This window comes from Macaca fascicularis, chromosome 19 (genome assembly GCF_037993035.2).
Source record: "Macaca fascicularis isolate 582-1 chromosome 19, T2T-MFA8v1.1".
Taxonomy (NCBI): domain Eukaryota; kingdom Metazoa; phylum Chordata; class Mammalia; order Primates; family Cercopithecidae; genus Macaca; species Macaca fascicularis.
Window position 1 is genome coordinate 60,234,023 of NC_088393.1, and position 16,779 is coordinate 60,250,801.

Genomic DNA, 16,779 nt, shown 5'->3' on the forward strand with positions numbered 1-16,779 from the left:
GCGAGACTCCGTCTCAAAAAAAAAAAAAAAAAAAAGACTCCGTCTCAAAAAAAGAAAAGAAAAGAAAAATATAAATGAAAAGCATAATATGAGATATCATTTGCACCCATGAAGAATGTTTAATGTAGGGAACAAAAAACCCCAAGCAAACAAAAACAGAAATTCACAAGTGTTGGCAAGAATGTGGAGAAATAGGAGACTTGTGTACTGTTGGTGGTAATGTAAAATGACGCAATTATGGAAAGAAGTAGGACATTTTTTCAAATAATTCAAAATTGAATGACCAGTATAGCCTATAATTCCTCATCTGGGTCTATACACAAAATTCAAGGCAGGATCCTTAAGACATTTAGAGACCCATGTTCATTGCAGCATTATTCAAAATAACAAACAGGTAGAAACAAGCTAGATGTTCACGAAAAGATTAATGGAGAAACAAAATGTATTATAAACATAAAACCATTATTTGGTCCAAAACTATGGAAATTAAGTCATGTTTGATGTCTCATGCCTGTAATCCCAGCACTTTGGGAGGATGAGACGGGAGGATCACTTGAGACTAGGGATTTGAGACCTGCCTGGGCAACACAGGACAACCCTGTCTCTGTAAAAAATTTTAAAATACGCTGTGCATGTTATCCTGCCCCTGTAGTCCTGGCTACTTGGAAGCCTGCAAAGAGCTCTAATTATGCCTCTGCACTGCAGCCTGGGCAACAGTGTGAGATCTTGTATTTAAAAAAAATTTTTTTAAAAATTTAAAAAAATGTATACACGCATATATATATGTGTGTGTGTGCTTGTGTCTGTCTGTAATATATATATATATATATAAATGTGTTTTTGAGATGAAGTCTGGGTCTGCTGCCCAGCGTGGAATTAAATGGCATGATCTCAGCTCACTCCAACCTCCACCTCCCGTGTTCAAGTGATTCTCATGCCTAAGCCTCCCGAGTAACTGCAATTACAGACATGTGCCATCATGCTCAGCTAATTTTTAGCATTTTTGGTAGAGGTGGGGGCTTCATCTTGTTGGCCAGGCTGGTCTTGAACTCTTAACCTCAAGTGATCTGCCTGCCTCAACCTCCCAAAGTACTTGGATTACAGGCATGAGCAACCATGCCTGGCTAGAAATTTGTTTATATGCTAAACGATATGGTTTGGCTATGTCCTCACCCAAATCTCATCTTGAATTGTAGCTCCCATAATCCCCACGTGTCATGGGAGGGGCCCAGTGGGAGGTAACTGAATCATGGTGATGAGTTTTTCCTGTGTTGTTCTCATGATAGTGAATAAGTCTCACAACATCTGATGGTCTTATAAAAAGCAGTTCCCGGGCCGGGCGCGGTGGCTCAAGCCTGTAATCCCAGCACTTTGGGAGGCTGAGATGGGCGGATCACGAGGTCAGGAGATCGAGACCATCCTGGCTAACACCGTGAAACACCGTCTCTACTAAAAAAATACAAAAAACTAGCCGGGCGAGGTGGCGGGTGCCTGTAGTCCCAGCTACTCGGGAGGCTGAGGCAGGAGAATGGCGTGAACCCGGGAGGCAGAGCTTGCAGTGAGCTGAGATCCGGCCACTGTACTCCAGCCTGGGCGACAGAGCGAGACTCCGTCTCAAAAAAAAAAAAAAAAAAAAAAAAAAAAAAAAAAAAAAAAAAAGCAGTTCCCCTGCACATGCTCTCTTTCCTGCTACCATGTAAGATATGCCTTTGCCCCTTCTTCACTTTCCACCGTGATTGCGTGGCCTCCCCAGCCATGTGGAATGGTGAGTCCATTAGACCTCTTTTTCTTTATAGATCATCCAGTCTCAGGTATTTCTTCATAACAGTATGAAAATGGACTAATACAGTAAATTGTTTCTAGGAGTGGGATACTGCTATTAAGATACTTGAAAAAATTAACCGGGTGTGGTAGTGTGTGCCTGTAGTCCCAGCTACTTTGGAGGCTGAGGCAGGAGAATTGCTTGAACCTGGGAGGTGGAGATTGCAGTGAGCCGAGATCATACCACTGCACTCCAGCCTAGGTGACAGAGTGAGTCTCCATCTAAAAAAATTAAAAATGAAAAATAAAAATACCTGAAAATGTGGAAGCAACTTTGGAACTCAGTAAAAGGCAGAGGCTGGAACACTTTGGAAGGCTCAGAAGACAGGAAAATGTGGGAAAATTTGGAGCTTCCTAGAGACTTGTTGAATGGTTTTGACCAAAATGCCGATAGTGATATAGACAGAGAACTCCAGGCTGAGGTGGTCTCAGATGTTGATCGGGATCTTATTGGGAACTGGAACAAACGTTATTCTTGCTATGGTTTAACAAAGGGACTGGCAGCATTTTGTCCCTGTCCTGTTTATCTGTGAAATTTTGAACCTGAGAGAGAGGATTTTGGTAGCTGGCAGAAGAAATTTCTAAGCAGCAAAGCTTTCAATATGTGACTTTGGTGCTCTTAAAAGCATTCAGTTTTATTCATTCTCAAAGATATGGTTTGAAATTGAAACATGTTTAAAAGGGAAGCAGAGCATAATAAAAGTTTGGAAAATTTGCATTCTAGCAATGTGATAGAAAAGAAAAACTCGGCCGGGCGTGGTGGCTCAAGCCTGTAATCCCAGCACTTTGGGAGGCCGAGACGGGCGGATCATGAGGTCAGGAGATCGAGACCATCCTGGCCAACCCAGTGAAACTCCGTCTCTACTAAAAAATACAAAAAACTAGCCGGGCGAGGTGGCGGGCGCCTGTAGTCCCAGCTACTCGGGAGGCTGAGGCAGGAGAATGGCGTGAACCCGGGAGGCGGAGCTTGCAGTGAGCTGAGATCTGGCCACTGCACTCCAGCCTGGGCGACAGAGCGAGACTCCGTCTCAAAAAAAAAAAAAAAAAAAAAAAAAAAAGAAAAGAAAAACTCATGAGTAGAAACACAAACCTGCTGCACAAATTTGCATAAATAATGAGGACCCAAATGTTAATCACCAAGAAATGGGGAAAATGTCTCCAGGGCATGTCAGAGGTCTTTACAACAACCCCTCATATCACAGACTGGGAGGCTTAGGAAGAAAAAATTGTTTCATGGGTCGGGCCCAGGATCTTGTGCAGTCTTTGGTCTTGGTGCCCTGTGTCCCAGCCATGGCTAAATGGGACCAGTATAGAGCTCAGGGTATTCCTTCAGATGGTGCAAGCCTGAAGTCTTTGCAGATTACACATGGTATTCAGCCTGTGGTTGCACAGAAGTCAAGAAATGAGGTTTGAGAATTTCTACCTAGATGTCAGAGGGTGTATGGAAATGCCAGGATGTCCAGGCACAAGTTTGCTATGGGAGCAGAACCCTCCTAGAGAACCTCTGCTAGGGCAATGTAGAAGAGAAATATGGGGTGGGAGCCCCCATGCAGAGTCCCCACTGGGCACTGTCTAGGGGAGCTGTGAGAAGAGGGCCACTGTCCTCCAGACCCTGGAACGTTAGATCTACTAACAGTTTGCACTGGGCACCTGGAAAAGCCACAGATACTCAATGCCAGCCCATGAAGGCAGCCAGGAGTGGGGTTGTACCCTGCAAAACCATAGGAAATCATTTTGTAGCTTTAAGATTTGACTGTACCACTGGATTTTGGACTTGCACGCAGCTTGTAGCCCCTTTGTTTGGACCATTTTCTCTCATTTGGAATAGGTGTATTTACCCCATGCCTATACTTCCCATTGTATCTAGGAAGTAACTAACTTGCTTTTGATTTTACAGGCTCATAGGTGGAAGGGACTTGCCTTGTCTCAGATGAGACTTTGTGAACTTTTCAGCTAATGCTGAAATAAGACTTTGGGGGACTGTTGGGAAGGCATGATTAGTTTGATTTTTTTTTTTTTTTTTTTTTTTTTGAGACAGAATCTCACTCTGTCGCCCAGCTGGAGTGCAATCACGTGATCTCAGCTCACTAACCTTCGCCTCCTGGGTTCAAGCAATTCTGCCTCAGCCTCCCAAGTAGCTGGGACTATAGGTGTGTGCCACCACACCCAGCTTATTTTTTGTATTTTTAGTAGAAACAGGGTTTCACTGTGTTAGCTAGGATAGTCTCAATCTCCTGACCTCATGATCCACCCATCTTGGCCTCCCAAAGTGCTAGGATTATAGGCATGAGCCATTGTGCCTGGCCAGCATGATTAGTTTTGAAGTGTGAAGACATGAGATTTGGGAGGGGCCAGGGATGGAATAATATGGTTTGGCTGTTTTCCCACCCAAATCTCATCCAGAATTGTAGCTCCTGTAATCCCCAAATGTCATGGGAGGGACCTGGTGAGAGGTAATTGAATCATGGGGGTGTGTTTTTCTCATGCTGTTGTCATGATAGTAAATAAGTCTCATGATATCTGATGGTTTTATAAAGGGGAGTTCCCCTGTACATGCTCTCTTGCCTGCCACCAGGTAAGGCATGCCTTTGCTCTTCCTTCGCCTTCTGCCATGATTGTGAGGCCTCCCAAGCCATGTGGAAAACCTCTTTTTCTTTATAAATTGCCCAGTCTTGGGTATTTCTTCATAGCAGTATGAAAGTGCACTAATATACTACAAAATAAATAAACCTGGAAAACACAATGCTAAGTGAAATAAGCCAGCATAAAAAGACAAATACTGTATGATTCCACTTATGTGAGATATCTAAAAATGCTCAAATTCATACAAAGAGAACAGAAATTGGAGGGGGGTACTCAAATTGGGAAGGAAGTGAGCTTAAATATGCCTGGTAATCAATTAAATCTAAACTCAAAAAACAGTAAAAAATGATCTATTTAAACTCCGCTAAGCTCATACAATGTAAAACACTATAACACATATTTCACAAACAAAAGTGTCATAACATCAGGGGTCCACTGCTTTACAGATTAGTAGATGTATAGTTGTGACTGTGAATGAATGGAAGTTATGTACATTTATCTAAAACTAATACATTTGATTTCATAATTATCACCAGAAGAACACATATAACCTTATGGAGAAAACAGGTAAATGGTCCATAGTGAAATGGCTTGTACTGACTGCATTGTCAGTATCAGCACAGTGCAGAAATGTTTCCTGGCAATGGTGTGGAGACCCATGGACTAGTTCATCAGCAACATAAGCAGCTAATAAGAGCCAGAGAACAGCAGGAAAGTGCCGGGGTGTAGATTAACACGGACCAGGTGAACATTACAGGAAATTCAGATAGAAGGAAAGATTGGGAACAAAGCATCTTCATTTGTTAAGAATGTAATTTCCAGAACTTCAGAAATTTTGCAGAAAACACAGGTAATATAAACAAATAGTGGAGAAGTCCATGAAGTGCAATAAATGGGCTAAATTTCCCATAAAATACTAGGACATATTTTAAAAATTAATTTGTTAAACCAAGATGCACATGGACTCTAGAGAGAAAACACAATGATTAGAAATAGCATTTGTTCCAACAAACAGAAAGGGAAGTTTAAGTAATATGCATAGATTATGTTGAGAAAATTGAAAATATATCATAGAAAATACAATGTGTCCTTGTGATATTATGATGTGTGTGTGTGCATGTGTGGAGGTTTTTATCCATGATTCCTGACTCATAATTCCCACAGCCCTTCTTATAGTCATGTCTTATAGTGTTGTGGTCCTTTATGCCTCAAAAGAAGGCCGCAAGAAATAGAACCTCTCTCTCTGACCCGTTGCTCAAGGCAGGAATTTAACCTGCTTCTGCTTTTCTTTCTCTTTTCCTTTCTTTTCTTTTCTTTTTCTTTTCTTTTTTTTTTTTTCTGAGACGGAGTCTTGCTCTGTCGCCCAGGCTGGAGTGTAGTGGCTGGATCTCAGCTCACTGCAAGCTCCGCCTCCTGGGTTTACACCATTCTCCTGCCTCAGTCTCCCGAGTAGCTGGGACTACAGGCATCCGCCACCTCGCCCGGCTAGTTTTTTTGTATTTTTTATTAGAGACGGGGTTTCACCGTGTTAGCCAGGATGGTCTCGATCTCCTGACCTCGTGATCCGCCCGTCTGGGCCTCCCAAAGTGCTGGGATTACAGGCTTGAGCCACTGCTCCCGGCCTTTTATTTTATTTTATTTATTTATTTATTTATTTTTGGAGTTTCGTTCTTGTCCAGGCTGGAGGGCAATGGCATGATCTCGGCTCACCACAACCTCCGCCTTCCAGCTTCAAGTGATTCTCCTGCCTCAGCTTCCCGAGTAGCTGGGATTACAGACATGCGCCACCACGCCTGCCTAATTTTGTATTTTTAGTAGAGATGGGGTTTCTTCATGTTGGTCAGACTGGTCTCGAACACCTGACCTCTTGTGATCCACCTACCTTGGCCTCCCAAAGTACTGTGATTATAGGCATGAGTGACCGTACTTGGCCTTCCTTTTTTTTTTTTTTTTTTTTTTTTTGAGACAGTCCTACCCTGTCATGCAGGCTGGGGTGCAGTGGTGTGATTTCAGCTCACTACAACCTCTGCCTATGAGGTTCAAGCAATTTTCCTGCCTCAGCCTCCTGAGTACCTGGGATTACAGACATGACCCACCACACCTGCCTAGTTTTTGTATTCTTAGTAGAGATGGGGTTTTGCCATGTCATCCAGGCTGGTTTGAACTCTTGAGCTCAAGCAATCTCACCCATCTTGGCCTCCTAAAGTTCTGGGATTACAGGCGTGAGCCACCGTTCGGCTTGTTCCTGTTTTTCTAATGGTGAGTCACAAGACCCTCATTCCAGACAGGGTTCTGCCCCATAGCCTGGAGGAAAAAATCCTGCCCAGAGGAGGTCAAGAAGAATCTGAAAAGATGGGCCTTACAGGGTTTAGATCATACACTCTAGAATTACATTTTGACACATTTGTCCATATTTCAGTAATGTCTATGTAATACACTTCCATAAAAACCCAAAAGGACTGGGTTTAGAGAGTTTTGGAAGGCTGAACACATGAAAACTAACAGTAAGATGAATGAGAACTCCTCCACGTGCCAGGAGGAGAGTGGCACAAGCCAACTTTAGGGGACAGAAGCTCATGTGCTTGGGACCCCTCCAGACCTCACCTTATGTATCTCTCCATCTGGCTGTTCACTTGCACCCTTTGTAATATCTTTTACAATAAACCTGCACATTTAAGTGTTACTCTGAGTTCTGTGAGCCTGTCTAGCAAATTGATCAATCTCAAAGTAGGAGTCATGGGAACCCAACTTGAAGTCAGTTGGTCAGAAGTTCTGGAGGCCTGGACTTGCTACTAGTCTATTTGCAATCTTGGGGACTGAGCCCTCAACCTGTAGGATTTGATGCTACCTCCAGGTACATAGTGTCAGAATTGAATTCAAGGGCACTCAGCCAGTAGACACTGCAGAATTGATTGCTTGCTTATTGGTGGAGGAAAAAACCCACATTTGGTCACAGAAGTTTTCTGTGTTTATTCTTTTGTGGTGTGAGACCAGACAGAGGAAAATATGGTTTGATTTTTTTCCACTAAGTCTTAAAACAAATTATGCCTGGGCGCAGTGGCTCACACTGCCTGTATTCGCAGCACTTTGGAAGGCTGAGGCAGGTGGATCACTTGAGGTCAGGAGTTCAAGACCAGCCTGGCCAACATGGTGAAACCCTGTCTCTACTAAAAAAATACAAAAATTACCCCAACATGGTAGCAGGCACCTGTAATCCCAGCTACTTGGGAGGCTGAGGCAGGAAAATCACTTGAAACTGGGAGGCAGAGGTTGCAGTGAGCCGAGATTGTGCCACTGCACTCCAGCCTGGGAGACAGAGGGAGACTCCATCTCAAATTAAGTAACAATAATAATAATAAATCAGGCTGGGTGCGGTGGCTCACACCTGTAATCCCAGCACTTTAGGAGGCTGAGGCGGGAGGATCACAATGTGAGGAGTTCGAATCCAGCCTGACCAACATGGTGAAACCCCATCTCTATTGAAAATACAAAAATTAGCTGAATATGGTGGTGTACGCCTGTAGTCCCAGCTACTAGGGAGGCTGAGGCAGGAGAATTGCTTGAACTCGAGAGGTGGAGGTTGCAGTGATGCAAGATTGCACCACTGCACTCCAGCCTGGGTGACAGAGCAAGACTCCATCTTGAGGGAAAAAAAAAATCTACCAGAACATTTTATGCATACAGCTGGACACAGAGACTCATGCCTGTAATCCCAGTATATTGGGAGGCTAAAGTGGGAGGATCACTTGAGTCGAGGAGTTTGAGAACAGCCTGGGCAACATAGCAATACCCAGTTTCTATAGGAAATTTAAAAGCCACACATGGTGATGCACACCTGTAGTCCCAGCTACTTGGGAGGCTAAGTAGAGAGGATGGCTTGAGCCTGAAAGGTCACGGCTCCTGTGAGCCATGATTGTGCCACTGCACATCAGCCTTGGTACCAGATGAGAAATATGGCTCTCTTCCACTGGCTCACTGGCAGTCAGACTCCACGTCTTATCTCCCTTGTTCCCTGAAGATTGCCATTATCCTGTTCTTTTTTCAAGGTGCCCAGATTTCACATTGTTCAAACACACATGCTCTACAATTTGTGCAGTTAACACAATCATCACAGGGTCCTGAGTCGACATTCATGCTCCTGAGTTTACAAAGATGACGGGATTAAGAGATTGAAGTAAAAACAGGCATAAGAAATCACAAGAGTTTTGATTGGGGAAGTGATAAGTGTTCATGAAGTTTTCACAATTTATGTTCGGAGACTATAGTAAAGATAGGTGTAAGAAATTATAAAAGTGTTAATTTGGGGAACTAATAAATGTCCATGAAATCTTCACAATCTATGTTTTTCTGCTGCAGCTTCAGCTGGTCCCTCCTTTCAGGGTCCCTGATTTCCTGCAACAGAATATCACATTGATTTGCTTGAATATGTTGAACCATCCTTGCATCTCAGAAATAAGTGGCACTTGAATATCTGTAATCCTTTTTATATCCTCTTGAATACTGTCTATTTCACCTGGGTGCAGGCGGGCTGAGTCCAAAAAGAGCGAAGGGAGATAAGGGTGGGGCCGTTTTATAGGATTTGGGTAGGTAAAGGAAAATTACAGTCAAGGGGGGGGTTGTTCTGTGGCAGGCAGGAGTGGGGGTGTCACAAGGTGCTCAGTTGGGGAGCTTTTTGAGCCAGGATGAGCCAGGAAAAGGAATTTCACAAGATAATATCGCTTAAGGCAAGGACTGGCCGTTTTCACTTCTTTTGTGGTGGAATGTCATCAGTTAAGGCGAGGCAGGGCATTTGCACTTCTTTTGTGATTCTTCAGTTACTTCAGGCCATCTGGGCATATAAGTGCAAGTCACAGGGGATGCGAGGGCTTGGCTTGGGCTCAGAGGCCTGACATCCCCTCTCTTATTTTCTCCATCATGGTGGTGTGTGCTTGACTACGCTTCCCATGTCCTCTCAGGACTTTCAGGATTAAGCGATTACCGCCAAGAAACAAAAGCAAAGTCGTCTGGACCCCCAGTCTCAGCGACCCTCCAGCTGCTGCTTCCTGAGTAGCTGGGACCTCAGGTTCCCGACCCCACCCCCGCATCCTTGCGGTGTTTAAGCAGCAGGTGGTGACCTCACTCCTCCCTGGCCTGAGCACTCATCCCGCATCCCAGGCAGAGGCCCTAGGGGAGTCTCTGAAGCTGAGCACAGGGTGGACTCTCCCTCCCGAGTGAATGGAGAATAGAGAGGGAGAGGATTTCTATTCTGTTCTGTGGGCCGTCAGCATGAAATCGTAGGTTCTACTCAGGCAGGGCTTTGCATTTCACATTCTAGTTTGCATCCCCGTTCCAGACAATTCCAGGGCTTTTGAATTATGCCTCAGCCTTCCTGGCTGGTCTCGCCCCCAAAACCTGAAAAACAGGGGCTCTGGGAGCGACGCGGAGAGACGCACAGGTCCCGCCCAGGCCCCGCCCGCTGCTGGTTCTAAAGAGCAAGGTCTCTCCGCCTCGCGCCCCACCCCGACCTCCCTCAGGCCCGGCTCACCTCCTCGCGGGTCCCGCCCAGGCCTGGCTTCTGTTCTGCCTGGGCAGATTTGCACAAACCCGGAAGCGGATCACGTGGAGGGAAGGTCCCACCGCCGGCGCGTGAGTTTCTCTCTGTCTTGTATTAGGTCTGCGCTTCCCAGGTCCCGGGTGCTTCTGTACACTTCCTGTCTGGTAGTTTTCCTGCTCAAAACTTTTTCTGACTCCTCCTGCCCCGTGCTTTTCAAAGTCCTCACCCGGGAGGCAGATTCTCACCCTGGGCCCCTCCCACCCTCGCCCTAGTCGGCCCCTGTAGCGCAGCGCGGTGGCCCCAGCCCCGGGGAGGCGGCGTCCTCTGCCTGGTCCTGGGATCCTGCAGCTCTTATCCTTGTCTTAAGGCGCCGTCGCCCCCCACCTCCTTCCTCGTGCGGGGCCCTGGTGCTCCACAGGTCTCTACTGCTAGTCACCGCTTCCCCTGAGCCCGCGGGGTGCCCAGGGCCTGTCCTGTGACACGGGTGCTCTTGCTTGCCCAGCTCTAGACCCTGGAAAATGCACTTCTCAGGGATGCAGGCGTCTTACTCTAAATTCTCCTGTGATTGTATGGGCCAAAGGGATCAGGAGACAGACAGAGGGAGTCAGAGAGCCATAGAAAACCTGAGACAGAGGAAAGAAGAATGAAAAAGACCCATAACCGATGGCAAAGTAGAGGATGGGTGAGGGATTTGCCAAGAGACAGCAAAAGTGAAAAAAAGATAAGAAAGCAAAAGGGGAAAAACAACTGGAGAAGTGTAGAGAAAAACTAAACGTACAGAGAGATGAAGAACAGCAATGTAGGGAGAGGGGCAGGAAAGAGGGAGGCTCATCAGAGTGAGGGAGAGGAGGGAGGGATTTGGAGCTGGGGCAGACAGAGCAGAGTGGTGCTGGTGGCAAGGAGAACAGAGGGAGAATCACAGCAGGGAGGACACCTGGGGATCTGGGATACCAGAGAGTGGGGACAGGGGGGTACAACAGGGAAGACAGAATTTAACAGGGAGAGCAGAGGAGGAGCAGAGATGGGAGAAGAGGCAGAAATAGATGGAGATCGAGGACGATCTAAAGATTGGGGAGAAGGAGCAACAAGAGGTTAAAAAAGTTGCGAGAATGGAGCAGAGGAGGGGGAAGAGAAGGAATAGAGGGAAGAAGGAGATAAACAACAGGAGAAGAGAGATGTACAAAATATGGAGCAGAATCCCAGGGAAAAAGAAAAACGAACACAGAGAGAAGGGGAGAATGAGAGATATGTACAGAATTAGGGAGGGAAGCACAGTAATGAAGAAAGGGGCTGGGCGCAGTGGTTCACGTCTGTAATCCTAGCAATTTAGGAGACTGAGGCAAGAGGATTCCTTGAGTCCAGGAGTTTGAGGCCAGTCTGGGCAGTATAATGAGACACTCATGTCTGCCAAAAATAAAAAAATTAACTGGGGTTGATGGTACTCACCTGTAATCCCAGCTACTCTGGAGGCTGAGGCAGGAGAATCAATTGACCCCAGGGGGTCCAGGCTGCAATGAGCGGAGATCATGCCACTGCACTCCAGCCTGGTCAACACAGCGAGACCTCCAGCCTGGTCAACAGATCGAGACCCTGTCTCAAAAGAAAAAAAGGGGTAGGCGACTTTGGGTTCAGATGAGTGGGTGAGTTCATTGAATATGATTAGTTGTGACATGTTGACTTCCGTGTATATAATCTAATAAGTTAAACTTGTTTAAATTATACAGATGAGGCCGGGTGCGGTGGCTCACGCCTGTAATCTCAGGACTTTGGGAGGCCGAGGCGGGCGGATCATGAAGTCAGGAGATCAAGACCACCCTGGCAGACACAGTGAAACCCCATCTCTACTAAAAATACAAAAAATTAGCCAGGCGTAGTGGCAGGCGCCTGTAGTCCCAGCTACTCGGGAGGCTGAGGCAGGAGAATGGCGTGAACCCGGGAGGCGGAGCTTGCAGTGAGCTGAGATCGCGCCACTGCACTCCAGCCTGGGCGACAGAGTGGGACTCCATCTCAAAAAAAAAAAAAAAAAAAAAAAATTATACAGATGAGATTGAGAATTTTAGAATTCCTGTCTATAATATGTGTACATTCTATAAATCTTGGCATCAGAGGTTAGCTTCCAGTTTCTTTGTATGTGCGATTGTGGTACAGGGGGAGGGGGTTGTTGATTCTGAGCAATAAACAACATATTTTTAACATTTAGGATTGACTTCTAAAGACTCTTGGTACGTGAGGAAGAAACTCGGAAGAGGAAGAGGAAAGCAAAGGAGTCAGGGATGGCTCTTCCTCAGGTGAGATGATATTCTCGGTGGATTGTTCTGTCTCCTTCCTTTCAAAAACCCTGGGCCTTGGAGTTGGGAATCTTCTCTGAGTCTGAAGCGTCCTGCCTGACAGGTTTGCTCACCCTCACCCATGCTTTCCCTCAGTCCCTCTCATCTCGCTTAGATTCCATCTCTCATGACCCAGTGACATGAACTTGGGAAGAGGCGGCACTGGGCATGGGCCTGGGAAGGGCTCACACCAAACATGGATGGAGACGGGGTGAGGGTCCCGCGGTGTGAGTGCTGTTGGGCAGCAGGGATTGTTCAGGGACCACATCTGGATGCTCTGTCAGCTCTCTGTGGACCTGGATTAGACCAGCTGCCCTCAGAAGTCATGTACTAATGTGCGCAAGTACCTGGTAAATTCTGCAATAAGAATTCAGGAAATCTTTTCTGCCTTTCTGTGTTTTGTTTTTGTTTTTTGTTTTTTGGAGACAAGAGTCTTGCTCTGTCATCCAGGATGGACCAGGATTAGAGCAGCTGCCAATATAAGTCACGTATTAATTAGCACAAAGTTGGCCGGGCGCGGTGGCTCAAGCCTGTAATCCCAGCACTTTGGGAGGCCGAGGCGGGCGGATCACAAGGTCAGGAGATCGAGACCATCCTGGCTAACACGGTGAAACCCCGTCTCTACTAAAAAATACAAAAAACTAGCCGGGCGAGGTGGCGGGCGCCTGTAGTCCCAGCTACTCGGGAGGCTGAGGCAGGAGAATGGTGTGAACCCGGGAGGCGGAGGCTGCAGTGAGCTGAGATCCGGCCACTGCACTCCAGCCTGGGTGACAGAGAAAGACTCCGTCTCAAAAAAAAAAATAATAATAATAATTAGCACAAAGTACATGGTACATTCTAGAAAAGGAGACCAATAAGGGGAAATGTTTTCTGCCTGATTTTATACTACATTTTTAGGTAATTGAGTGAGTTACTGTGTTTCTGACTCCAAAAATCTCATTAAAATGGAGAGTTCATACACAGATCATGGCTTACTGCAACTTCCGCCTCCCGGGTTCAAGTGATTCTCCTGCCTCAGCCTTCTGAGTAGCTGGGATTGCAGGTGCCCCCCACCATGCCTGGCTAATTTTTGTATTTTTAGTAGAGATAGGGTTTCACTATGTTGGCTAGACTGGTCTTGAATTTCTGACCTCAAGTGATCCACCCATCTCAGACTCCCAAAGTGCTGGGATTACAGGCGTGAGCCACCGTGCCCAGCCCCCAATAGTTATTTTTTCTGCTCCTCTTCTTCCTTGCACCCTCCACACTCAAGTAGACCCCAGTGTCTGTTGTTTTCTTTGTGTTCCAGTAAATATTTTACTTTGATATTTGATCCTGCTGGTTGTGAATTTACCTGTTGTCATGTTAGTAAACATGGCTAGCTTGCTCTTTGCCATCTGCATTGGAAAATGGCTGAATGACAACATGTGGGTCCTTCGCCATTTTTTCCTGTATGAGGAGTGCCATAGTGGTTCCTTCTGTGCACGCCTGCGTTCCTACACATATCTGAACATTCCTCCAGGTCAGGCAGTTGAAAGGGTGATTGCTTCCTCTAGGATGGGGCATTTCCTGTTTTCTTAGATCTGACAAGATTCCCCCTGCCCCCAACTGCCAAAGTGTCCTTTTCCAGCAAGATGAGATTCCTCTTCAGCTAAACACAACTTGCTACTTTTTATATTTTTAAGACTATATATATATACACACACACACACACACACACATATATACATATTTACATATACATGTATATTTTCTGAAAATCTGCTGAGCTTGGTGACTCACGTGTGTAATCCCAGCACTTTGGGAGGCCAAGGTGGGTGGATCGCCTGAGGTCAGGAGTTCAAGACCAACCTGACCAACATGGTGAAACCCCATCTCTACTAAAAATACAAAAGTTAGCCGGGCATGGTGGCGGGCACTGGTAATCCCAGTTACTCTGTGACTGAGGCAGGAAAACCACTTGAACCCAGGAGGCAGAAGTTGCAGTGAGCCAAGATTATATTACTGCACTGCAGCCTGGGTGACAGAACAGGACCCTGTCTTAAAAAAAAAAAAACTGGAGAAAATGACAACTTTTTTTTTTACTAACATCTAGTTTCTTGTGAGTCTGTGTATGTTTTATTATTTTGCAAACTTATATAAACACAATGGATTTTCATACTTTGAGTATTCTGTTTTCATATATTTGATTTTATTTTGAGACAAGGTCTTGCTCTGTTGATTAGACTGGAGCACAGTGGCGTGATCTTAGCTCACTGCAACCTCCTTCAGGCTCAAGCCATCCCCCAATCTCAGCCTCCCAAGTAGCAGGGACCACAGGTGTGTACCACCATGCTCTCTTAATTTTTTTTTTGAGATGGAGTCTCACTCTGTAGCCAGGCTGGAGAACAGCAGCATGATCTCAGCTCACTGCAACCTCTGCCTCCCGGGTTCAAGTGATTCTCCTACCTCAGGTTCCCAAGTGTGTGGGACGATAGGTGAGTGCCATGGTGCCAGTACCATGCTTTGGTATTTCAGTAGAGATGGAATTTCACCTTGTTAGCCAGGATGGTCTGAATTTCCTAACCTCGTGATCCACCCACTTCGGCCTTTGAAGTGCTGGGATTACAGGTGTCAGCCACCTCTACTGGCCTTTTCTCTCTCTCTCTCTCTCTCTCTCTCTTTTTTTTTTTTTTTTGATACAAAGTCTCTGTTGCCCAGGCTGGAGTTCAGTGGTGCAATCTCAGATCACTGTAACCTCTTCCTCCCAGGTTCAAGCAATTCTCCTGTTTCAGCCTCCAGAATAACTGGGATTATAGTCAAGTGCCACCACCCCCGACTAATTTTTTTTCATATTTTTAGTAGAGACGGGGTTTCACCATTTTGGCCAGGCTGGTCTTGAACTCCTGACTTCATGATTCTCCCGTCTCAACCTCCCAAAGTGATGGGATTACATGTGTGAGCCACTGTGTGTGGCCAATTTTTTTTTTTATATTTACGTTTTTACTTTAGGTTTGGGGCTATATGTGAAGCTTTGTTACATATGTCAAGTTGTGTCATCGGGGTTTGTTCTACAGATTATTTCTAGATTTTTACTTTAGGTTTGGGGCTATATGTGAAGCTTTGTTACGTAAGTTGTATCATCAGGGTTTGTTGTAGTAGACTATCACTCTTGTATTAAGCCCTGTACCCAATAGTTATTTTTTATTTATTTATTTTTTGAGACTGAGTTTTGCTCTTGTTGCTCAGGCTCGAGTATAATGGCATGATCTCAGCTCACCGTAACCTCCACCTCCCAGGTTCAAGCGATTCTCCTGCCTCAGCCTCCCAAGTAGCTGGGATTACAGGTGCCTGCTGCCATACCTCCCTAATTTTTGTATTTTTTACTGGAGACAGGGTTTCACTATGTTGGCCAGGCTGGTCTTGAACTCCTGACCTCAGTTGATCCACCCCCCTCGGCCTCTCAAAGTGCTGGGATTACAGGCAGGAGCCACTGCGCCTGGCCTGGCCCCCAATAGTTATTTTTTTGGCTCCTCTCCTTCCTCCCACCCTCCACCCTCAAGTAGATCCAAGCCTCTGTTGTTTTCTTCTTTGTGTTCTAGTAAATATTTTACTTTGATATTTGATCCTATTGGTTGTAAAAATTTACATGTCATGTTAGTGAACATGGATAGCTTGCTCTTTGCCATCTGCATTGGAAATTGGCTGAATGACAATGTTTGGGTCCTTTTTGATTTTTCCCTGTATAAAGAGTGCCACAGTGGCTGCCACTGCACACGCCTGCATTCCTACAGATATCTGAAGCTTCCTCCAGGTCAGGCAGTTGAAATGGTGATTGCTTCCTCTAGGATGAGGCATTCCCTGTTTTCTTAGATCTGACAAGATTCCTCCCTACCCCCAACTGCCAAAGTGTCCTCTTCCAGCAAGATGAGATTCCTCTTCAGTTAAACAAAACTTGCTACTTTTTATATTTTAAAAATCTTTATATATGTATATACACATCCCCCCACACATGCACACACATATACATACAAATACATGTATACACACATATGTATATATTTTGAATATCTTTTATATTTTGAAAATCTGGGACAAATGACAACCCCTTGTATTAACATCTGGCTTTTTGTGAGTCTGTGCAAGGTTTTATTATTTTGTGGACATATATATACAAAATGGATTTTTGTATCTTTTTTTTTTTTTTTTGAGACGGAGTTTCGCTCTGCCGCCCAGGCTGGAGTGCAGTGGCCGGATCTCAGCTCACTGCAAGCTCCGCCTCCCGGGTTTACGCCATTCTCCTGCCTCAGCCTCCTGAGTAGCTGGGACTACAGGCGCCCGCCACCTCGCCCGGCTAGTTTTTTGTATTTTTTAGTAGAGACGGGGTTTCACCGTGTTAGCCAGGATGGTCTCGATCTCCTGACCTCGTGATCCGCCCGTCTTGGCCTCCCAAAGTGCTGGGATTACAGGCGTGAGTCACCGCGCCCGGCCTGGATTTTTGTATCTTAAGTAATTTTGTTTTCATGTATTTTATTTTATTTTGAGACAGGGTCTTGC

The 16,779-nt window shown here is 45.7% G+C and overlaps 1 protein-coding gene and 1 long non-coding RNA gene across 9 annotated transcripts in view; one reads left to right on the top strand and one right to left on the bottom strand.

Moving 5' to 3' along the window:
• Window positions 1–16,779, top strand: part of LOC102143881 (uncharacterized) — a 107,275-nt gene that overhangs the window by 56,774 nt on the left and 33,722 nt on the right. For 4 of the 8 annotated variants that reach the window (XM_015441942.3, XM_074024475.1, XM_015441944.3 and 1 more), the window contains exons 1-2: window positions 10,001–10,029; window positions 12,138–12,225. The gene's annotated coding sequence lies outside the window, so the exon portion shown is untranslated. Of the gene's footprint in view, window positions 1–10,000; window positions 10,102–12,137; window positions 12,226–16,779 lie in introns of those variants that run through there. The other 4 variants (XR_012427928.1, XM_074024473.1, XM_074024474.1 and 1 more) reach the window with 3 other exon arrangements.
• On the bottom strand, window positions 6,028–9,981 carry LOC141409139 (uncharacterized). The gene is made up of 2 exons (XR_012427948.1): window positions 9,929–9,981; window positions 6,028–8,796 (listed from the first exon to the last, which is right to left on the bottom strand). It is a non-coding gene; the product is annotated as an uncharacterized lncRNA (long non-coding RNA).